At 37.0% G+C, this 10517-nt stretch overlaps 1 pseudogene; it reads right to left on the reverse strand.

The window, feature by feature from the left end:
- Nucleotides 1–2621: 2621 nt before the first annotated feature.
- LOC100955368 lies at nt 2622–3681 on the reverse strand (annotated as a pseudogene).
- Between the last annotated feature and the right edge of the window lie 6836 nt (nt 3682–10517).

Genomic DNA, 10517 nt, shown 5'->3' on the forward strand with positions numbered 1-10517 from the left:
ACCAGTTGATGGAAGTATTTCAGATTGCATGTGAAAACCCCACACTGTACCCCAGAAGTGCATTAATGTACATAGTTACCGTTCAATAAAAAAAAGAAAAAAAAAATTAAAAATGTGCAATTGGATTCTCAGAAGTTGACCCTTGTTTGGCACAGACCCTAATACACCTATGACATCCACTAAGGCCAATATTGGAAAACTCTCAAAGAGGAAGGTACTTTACAAAAAGCTATTTTTAATGTACAAATATTTGTTGATACATAACAGTTATACATATTTGGGGAGCACATGTGAGATTCTCATCCCTGGTCAGAGGTAATTGAGATATCCTTCACTACAAACATTTGTCTTTTCTTTGTGTTGGGAACATTACAATTCTTATCTTCTAGAAAATAACTATTTGTGATTGATCGAATCATAATAAACATTGTACTTATTGTCAAGTCTCTGATTTTTGAAAAATTCATTCTTAAAACATGAAAAGAACATGAAATATGAATCAAGAGACTAAACCTTTTAAGGTCCAAAATCCAGAAATTTAGGTAAATTGTTGTTTAACAAAAAGACAGAATCACATATGTAACACACATTGATGCACATCGATGTAAACAAAGTCACCTAGCAATAACAGAGCCAGGACTTAAGCTCAGGTCAACCAACTCCAGATAAAGGTCTCTCAGGTGAACTTAATACTCATTAAGTCATAGATGCCATGTTACCTGGGTATATGAGAAAAAAATCAGTAGGAAGCTGTGCGATTTTCCACTGTTGCACTATGGCAAGCTTTTTTTAAATTACAAAATTAATTTCAAATAAAAATGTAGTCTAAACCTCAAGTGTCACAGGTCTGCCCCTGAACGTGCCTCCCCTCCTATCGAACCTATTTTAGTTAATGACATGACTATCCACCTATCCCAGAAACCTAGGAACAATCTTGCTATTTTCCCATTCAGTAAGTTGAACAATTCTATTTCCATAACATGGACCAAAATTAAATGATCTTCCCAATCTTCACTGATATTTCCTTAACTCTGCACCAGTTTCTTGATCTCACCCTCTCCATACACTGCATTCTCAAATTCTCATCAAAATAATCTTCCCACACATTCTGAATATGCTACTCTCCAACTTGAAACCTTCATCTATGTCACTCTCTTGGCCAGGCTCCTCTGGGTTTCCTCACCCCCACTCTCATCAGTGATGTCCTCCATGTGTCAGCCATATTCTTTTTTAATTTTTGTTCTTTCCTCTTTAGCTTATCTTATTCCTAGTCTGTAATGCCCCTGTATTTCCCACTCAGCCTAAATACAAGTACTTGAAAAGAAATTCCATGCAAGTTGTACCAGACTCTCTAGATGAAGCTTCTGTCACTTACTGAGAGAAGTATGTTAAAATCTTTTTGAACTTTGATTTCTCAATGTATCCATGCTTATATTGTTTGAGTCAAATTTAAAATAATATATTTAAGACTTTTAAACTTACTTATTTAAAAATGTAAGTTCACTAACTAAAATTTATATGTAAATATTAAAACATTAACAATGAATTTTATCTTCATTATAAATTGACAATTTATAATTGTATAAATTTATGGGAAATAAAGTGATGCTATGATTGATGAATACAATGAAAAATAATTAAATCAAGCCAACTGATATATTTTTTTAACCTCAAATACCTAACCTTTTGTGTTGATAACATAAGAAATTGATACTCTTAGCAATTTTGTAATGTACAATAATCTGTTATTAACTGTATTCATTGCTAATAATATTAGGCTTATTTAATTTTATAATTATATACATATATATTTATATGTTCCATTTAACTTTGTATTGCTTTAAAATATATTGTGTATGAAAATAACATGGTGATGCTACCTTCCCTTTGGTTAGTATTTATCTGGGATACTTTTTCTATCCTTTTACTTTCATCAGTGTTGTGTCTTTATGTGTTAGGTATGCATCTTAAGATAGCACACAGCTGGAATTTTAAGGATCCAATATAACCATTTTTGTCTTTTATTGTAAAGTTCCCTCCATGTACATTGAGACTGCTGGCCTATTGGAATTTATTTCACTTAATTCATGTACTGAGATGGCTCTAATTGATTTTCCTTCTCTCTGTCCTATTAAGGATTTTCCTTAATCCCTTCAAGAAGCATTTATTGAGCAACTACAATTTTGCTACTCTTCTAGACACTGGACATCAGGGGTGAAGGGAGAGGACAAGCACTTGCTCTCCAGGAGATTACATTCCAGTGGGAGGAGACAGGCAAGGAATAAGTAAACAATTGAATAGGAACATAAATAGATAATAACGAACACATAAAAAAGGTATTTCTACTCCCAGTGTCTTAACTATTTTCAGAAGCTTTTTTTTTTCTTCCCAGGTTACAGGAGTAGCTTCTTCTTCTTTTTTTTTTTTTTTGAATTCAGGGAACTTTATTGATGTTACATGACAAGATGGGGCTTCCTAGGCCCCTCCTGTTCTTTAGGGGGTCTGGGTGGAAACTGTGTTGAGGGGAGATTCTCAGTGAGGTGGGGTACTGAGTAGGCAGGGGCACCCCAGCAGCTAAGGGCCTTTCTCTTCCTCTCATGCTCTGGCTGGAGCTGGTGGTCTGGGGGTTCTTACTCCTTGGAGGCCATGTGGGCCATAAGATCCACCACCCTGTTGCTGTAGCCAAATTCATTACCATACCAGGCAATGAGTTTGACAAAGTGGTCATTGAGGGCAATGCCAGCCCCAGCATCAAAGGTGGAAGAATGGTTGTCACTGTTGAAGTCAGAGGAGACGACCTGGTGCTTGGTGTAACCCAGGATGCCCTTGAGGGGGCCCTCTGATGCCTGCTTCAACACCTTCTTGATATCATGGTATTTGGCAGCCTTCTCCAGATGGCAGGTGAGATCCACGACCGACATGTTGGCAGTGGGGACACGGAAAGCCATGCCAGTAAGCTTCCCATTCAGCTCAGGGATGGCCTTGCCCACAGCCTTGGCTGCACCAGTTGAGGTAGCAATGATGTTCTGGAGACCCCTGCGACCATCACGCCACAACTTCCCAGAGGGGCCATCCACAGTCTTCTGGGTGGCAGTGATGGCATGGACTGTGGTCATGAGTCCCTCCACAATGCCGAAGTTGTCATGGATGACCTTAGCCAAGGGGTCTAAGCAGTTGGTGGTGCAGAAGGCATTGCTGACAATGCTGAGGCTGTTTTCGTACTTCTCCTGGTTCACACCCATCACAAACATGGGAGCATCAGCAGAAGGGGCAGAGATGATGACCTTTTTGGCCCTCCCCTATAGGTGAGCCCCAGCCTTCTCCACGGTGGTGAAGATGCCAGTGGACTCCACAGCATACTCAGCGCCTGCCTCACCCCATTTGATTTTGGTGGGATCTTGCTCCTGGAAGATGGTTATGGGATTTCCATTGATGACAAGCTTCCCGTTCTCAGCCTTGACTGTGCCATGGAATTTGCCATGGGTGCAATCATACTGGAACATGTAGATCATGTAGTTGAGGTCAATGACGGGGTCATTGATGGTGACAATATCCACTTTGGCAGAGTTAAAAGCAGCCCTGCAGACCAGGTGCCCAATCCAACCAAAGCCGTTTATTCCGACCTTCGGTTTCACCATGGTGCCTCGGGGATGCGGCTGGCGCTGCACTAGAAGAAGCGGCTGTCTGACGAGTGGGAGGACCAGAGAGCCAGGAGTAGCTTTTTAATAGGTCTCTCTTTCTCCTGCTTATTCTCTTCCACTCCATCTGCCTCACTAATTTGAATCATAATATTCTGATATTATGATTCGAATATTACCATATCTAGCTGAAACCTTCAAAAACTTCCTCTTGGCTATTTCAATGAATAAAAATACCATAGCCTGACATTCAAAGTCTTCTATAACATTGGCTCTGCCTAAATTTCCCAGCTCTTTCTTCCTTGGATCCTCATATTATATATTTCCTCTACTCTCTAGCAAAATAAACTAGTTACTTCCTATTACCAAGCACAATTATTTTTTCTGCCTCTTTTTCTACTTCCTTATCTTTTTGTTGGTTTCTTTTTTCTTCTTTTTTTTTTTAATTTTGCTTTCAACTGGCTTTTAATCATCGTAGTTTGAAGGGTTTTTTTAATTTTCTTTTTTTTTTTCTTTTCTTCCTTTAGCAACTCTCTTGCCCTCAGCCTCCCAAGTAGCTGGGATTACAGGCACCTGCCACAATGTCCAGCTTTTTTTGTTAGAGACAGGGTCTCACTCTCTCTCACTCCAGCTCAGGATGGTCTCCAACCTCTGCGTTCAGGCAATCCACCAGCTCGGCCTCCCAGAGCGCATTTGAAGTGCTACTTCCCTACAAAACACGCTTTCTGAGTCCATATATTTGTGAGCACTCCCTCATGCATTTTCATAACTCTCATTTGTTTTGGCTTTTTATAGGGCGTCAGTCAATACTTTTTCATGTATAATGTAAACTCCTTAATGGTAGGATTTTTTTCTTACTCATACTGATTTCCAAGCAGTACTCAATACATTGCCCTGAAGATAACACACAAGAAGTAAATAACTCTTGAATTAAATTACCATCATGTCTAAGCCTGACCACTACCTTCTGTCGCCCATCTTGATAGTAACAGAATGTTTGGATAAATGCCAATAAATGGCCAACATATAAAAAATTATGTTGCCTCATTCTGGAGAAAACGGCTGTGAAAAGTAAAACATTTCAAACAATTAAACAACCTCAGTTAAATCTTAAAAAGTTAAGTAGGAAACAGAAATATACTAAAATATACCTATGCCACTTAGTTCAAAGTGCGGGTAATAAAAAAGTGGGATGACAGAGTAGAGGAAAATGACAGAAGAGTAAGAGAATGGAAGAAAAAATATCCCTTGTACTCAGTACTATTATGAAACCAATTTACAATCACTCACACTTTCATATGAAGAATAGATCACAACTATGACCCAGGATGGGGGGAACGGGAGAGGAGGGGGAAGGTCACATCCAGGGAGGGTGAATGGTGGGATCACACCTAGGGTACATAATGTCAGATCTATTAAGCAGGGGTCTTCAAACTTTTTAAACAGGAGACCAGTTCACTGTCCCTCAGACCACTGGAGGGTCAGACTGCAGGCCCCGGGAGAAGTCAGCTGCTAAGCAAGACAGGCAGTGGCGGCAAAAACACCCGGCAGGCCGGATAAATGTCCTAGGCTGGCTGTAGTGTGAGGACGCCTGGTATAAAGTATAAATATCTTAATGCAATAATTATGTAAATAAGATGAGGTATATATTAACCAGTGCAGTGTAAGTGTTCCTATTCTATATGAAATCAGCACATTGTACCCCATAAATGCATTAATGTATACATGATCTATGTGTTTATGACTTAATAAAAATAAATAAATAAAAGGAAAGTGAGTGTATTTAATAGTTAAAAGCTATTTAAAATAAGTGCTATAAATTGAGGTTTTATTTATCCCAGGCACAGGAAGACAAATACTGCATGATCTCACAAGTGGAATCTAAAAAATTTTGATCTTACAGAAGGAGAATAGAATGGTGGTTAGCACGGGCTGGTGGGGGAGAGCAGTTCAAGAGACTGGGGGACAATGGATATGAAATTCCACTTAGACAGGAAGAATAAGTTCAAGACATCAGTTGTATAACATGATGACTATAGTTAATAATATAGTGCATTCTCGAAAAATGCTCAGAGAAAGGATTTTAAATGTTCTTGCCACACAAAAAAAGATAACTTTGTGAGGTAATGCATATGTTCATTAGCTAGGTTTAGCCATTCCATGATGTATACGCATTTCAAAATATCATATTGCATGTGATATATGTGTACACATTTATCCATCAATTCTTTAAATAATAAAATTAAAAATTAAATATAAAAAAAAGAAAATGACGGAAGAGGATGACAGAAGAGAAAAAGACTGGAAAGTAATCACCATCACCTTATGCATAAATGGTAAGAGTTCCTCAAAATTTTATGTAAATTATTAACACATGTATTCAACAATTTTCAGGATACGTGTACACAACACCCACTGTATGTCAGGCAGTGTGCTAAGCCCTGGGAATACAAGGATGGATAAGACTTTCTATTTGCCTTCAAGAAGCTGGAGCTTAGTGAAAAAAGATAAACAGATAGTTAGAAGGAAATGTAGCACGTGTTATGACAGAAGGATATGTGGTGGGCAGCTGGAGAACTCACACAAGAGGCTCCGCAAGGCTCCAGGTGAATCAGCTCTTCTATGAGAAGACAGAGAGCGAGCTGGGAGAGTCAGGCCTCCGTGCTCCCTGAGCATTTGCATTGTCTTTATTAACATTTGCAGATATTGACAAATTGATACTATTTAAAATATTAGTACTGTCACATCATGGAATATCACTATCTTTTGTATATATTGCTTTAAAATATTTTATGGACTTTTGATAAACATAAGGTAAATACATGCAGTTATTTATTCCTCACCTTTGAAAACTATGCTAAACTGACAATGAAAGAATTTTAAACCTTATAAACCTTTATGGATGAAAAGTAGAGGAGAAGACACCGGATAAGCAATATGAAAAACATTTCTAAAATGTCATAATATAGATGGGTGAATAGTTACTGCTTAGCAAACCAAATAAACCTGGTTTGAAGGAAGTCAATAGAAAGCTGCCAGTTTTACCTCAGAAGCCCAACATATTTTACCCTCCCAGCTAGAGAGACTGAAAGGCCAAGGGAATACAAGTGTATTTAGGAAATTTAGGCTCTCTCCATCAAAAGCCGGGTCATCACTTCATCACACTATAACGAACCTCACTTAATAACACATCCCATTATAAAGACTTTACAAATGATTATTCACCTCTCACTCTCAAATTTAGAGAAATATCCAAGGATCAACCAAGATGTAGAGAAATATTCTAACATGAAAGAGAGAAACCAAAATAGACTCTGGACTGGAGTCTAGTTTCCAGATAGAAATACTAAAACTAGAAGAAAGTGAAGAGAAGAAAACTTCAAAGATGTAAAGGAAAATTATTTCCAGCTTAAAATTCAGTAGCTAGACACAGTATAGATCAATTATAGACTAAGGATATTCTGTTATGTGCAAGGCCACAAAACTTTTACCTCCTATGCATTGTTGTTTCTCTTCTGGAAAATGAATTCCAATGAAAAGTTGTCAGTAAACCAAGATTTAGGAATGAGATATTGAGCCTAGGAAAAAGATGAAGAGGAAAGTCTCAGGATGATGGGGCAGGCTCTAAGGTGAACATCTGTAAGAAAAAGAAATAATATCCAGAAAAATTGAAACAGAATCTGATTTCTTTAACATAGATACACCTATCAAAATAGGAATGCCCATGTAAGGTAAACAGACTGTAGTTGACTCATTAACATGGAAAAGGGAGAGAGTTAAAGAATAATTACACAAATTATCAATAGGAGAAGATCTGAACATTGGAAAAAACGCCTCAGTGTATTTTAATAAATATTCTCGAAGAATGTTCTATAACTTTCTAATGTTTAAATCATGATTTCAGGAAATTCTGGAAAAGGAAATATTTAAAATCTATTCCACTGACAAAGTTTTGCTAATTGATTTATAAGAAAAGCTCCTGAAATACCTGACATATTTCATTGACAAACAGTTTATGTAAAGAGAATTATTGTTTGTGGAAAGTGTCATTTGTAGCTGATACTATTAATAATTACTGAAATAAATGTCATGAATATGCTTCTCTCTTAAAAATCGTAAAGGAACTAAGAGAATCAACTGTCATATTTAACTCTCCTCCATTAAAGCTGGCTGAAAATTAAAATTCTTGCCAAAATTGTTAGATCCCTTAAGACTCCCCAGAAGTCTTACAGTAAAACTTGGGCTAATTTGAGTACCTATCTATAAGAATCCCTAACTGGTATTGTAATAAAACATAAGCTATATAAACAGAATAATATTTCATGGAAAACAGCTATTACTCTTTAATTAAGAATATTTGATTATATTTTCATTACTATGGAAAGATCCTACTAATAAAAAAAGAAACACCTTAAGCAGAGTGCAGTGACTCATGCCTACAATCTCTTAGGAGGCTGAGGTAGAAAGAGACTGCTTGAGGCCAGGAGCTAATGACTGCAGTGTGCTGTGATGATCATACCTGTGAATAGCCACCATACTCCAAATTAGATGACGTAGAAAGAAGAAAAAAAATGGAAAGAGGGGGAGGAGAAAGGAGGGAAAAGGAGAGGAGGGGCCTTATTCTTCATACTTCAATCTAGCCTCACCTCAAATAACAAAGCCCTTCAAACTTTGCAGTGTTACTAGCTCATGGATTCAAAACATCATTAAGAAGTCTAGCAGGTGTGAAAAACTGGCTTTTCATTGTGGGTCAATCAAAAGTGAAGAAAGATAGAAAGTTATACAGTGGGCCAAAAATGCCTAACAGCTAGTATTCATCTGAGAAGTGAAATATAATAAATTTATTTACTAAAAACAAGCAATACATAGCATAATTCCATTAATTCCATGTAAAGTTAAAGAGATTTTGTTTGCTTAATGAATTTGACTAAGTTATTAAGCCTTTTTCCAGTTTTCTTTTATTTATTTATTTTTTGAGACAGAGCCTCAAGCTGTCCCCCCTGGGTAGAATGCTATGGCATCACAGCTCACAGCAACCTCCAACTCCTGGACTCAAGTGAGTCTTCTGCCTCAGCCTCCCAAGTATCTGGGACCACAGGCACCCGCCACAACACCCAGCTATTTTTTGGTTGCAGCCATCATTGTTGTTTGGCGGGCCTGGGCTGGATTCGAACCTGCCACCTTAGGTATATGTGGCTGGCACCTTAGCCACTTGAGCCACAGGCGCCAAGCCCTTTTTCCAGTTTTCAAAAAACTAAACAAATTCCCATCAGCAAGTAATGAAAACTAAGTAATTGGCTCAAAAATTATAGACTGACACATGAAGTCACCATATGGATCCCTAGGAATAAAAACATAAAATCTAATTTTTCTCTGGTGGGAATAATAATTTTGTTTCCCCAAATTAACCCCTCTACTCCCAAGCCAAGAATATCCATCTTAAAAATGCTTACATGTTACAAATATATACAATACCAATATTAGTTTCCCAAGGCATTAAAAGGTCTATTGTGGATGTAACCATTAGCTTAACTAATATGCATTCCCAAGTACTGACTTTCTTTTGATACGGTAGTAACTTGCCTCAGAAACAACAGAAATGAGATCTTTAATATGTCACCTCCTTAAAAATGCAATAGAAGATACACTAGTCCACAGTGGGAAAATTTAATATGTAAATAAATATATAAACTCTCACTTAGTAATATTTAAGCTATTTGATAACTACACTGGAAAAGATTCTATCCTCTTCACTGAATTAAATTTCTTATATTTTGCGTAGAATCATATTCATCAAAGCCTTTTCTGGGTCAAGGAACAGGCCTGCACAAATTAGACAATTCCAAGAAAGACACTTTCTAATCTTAACCAAAATTACCCTCCCTTCTCAGCCTGGAAGTACAGGGTGAGTTCATTTCCATACACCAGTCATTATATAATTGTTTTAGAACACCCTTGATAACAGTAAAATTAACCACATTATTTCCATGTACTCACACATTTTGTGCACAGGCCTAGTACATAAGGGGTCAAAACCAACTCCGATGTTTTCTGACAGATTAGAGATGAACTGGATTCCATAGGGGTGCACACGCCAAGGACATCTAGAAGCCAAATGACAAAAAAATTAACATCTCTAGATTCTCTCTCTGCAGACACAGGAGCAACTCTGAGATTCATAAACTTTGAGTGTATTATCAAGGGAATTAAGTCCATTAAATGCAACTTTGTTCTATTTCAAGAATTCATCAGATATAACATCATACTCTGAAACTAGGTTTTCTATATCAGAAAACTGACTCCTTTGTAATTTGTTTGTGTTAGCTTCAGTTTTTATTTCAAAAGGGATAGAATCTCAGGGTGTTAACTTTCTACAGATATTTATTCAAACATTTCATGAATTTTATAGCTAAGAGTTTAACTCATTCTCAGAAAGAATACCTTATCATCAACTATGATATATTTTGGGGCCAGTATCACCTGAGTTGGAGTCAAATTTCTTGAAGGTAAAATGGAGGTGATATCTGCATCATGGGGATATTAGGATTCAACTTAGCTGTCATGCAGTATTTTTTAAATGTGAAGTTTATTATTTTAACTTTTATTCCCATTCACTCAAAATGTATATATAATACTAAGAACTACCCTTATTACTCGCATTCTAGGTAGTTGCCCCTTTAATTAATTAATTAAAATTAATGAGGCCAATTATTGCAGAAGATTGCCTCACAGTCAAAAGGAGAAATGTAGGAAGTTTTCATGGTGAGATAAATAATTTTCAATAAGCTCAGAGACTAACTCAAAACCAATAGCAAAAATCAGTACCAAGGTCCCCAGAAATAAAAACAAAGCAAGTTCTACGAAGGACCACAGGTTACA

Source organism: Otolemur garnettii, unplaced genomic scaffold, assembly GCF_000181295.1.
Source record: "Otolemur garnettii isolate 467f Iridium unplaced genomic scaffold, OtoGar3 scaffold00132, whole genome shotgun sequence".
NCBI classification, from domain to species: domain Eukaryota; kingdom Metazoa; phylum Chordata; class Mammalia; order Primates; family Galagidae; genus Otolemur; species Otolemur garnettii.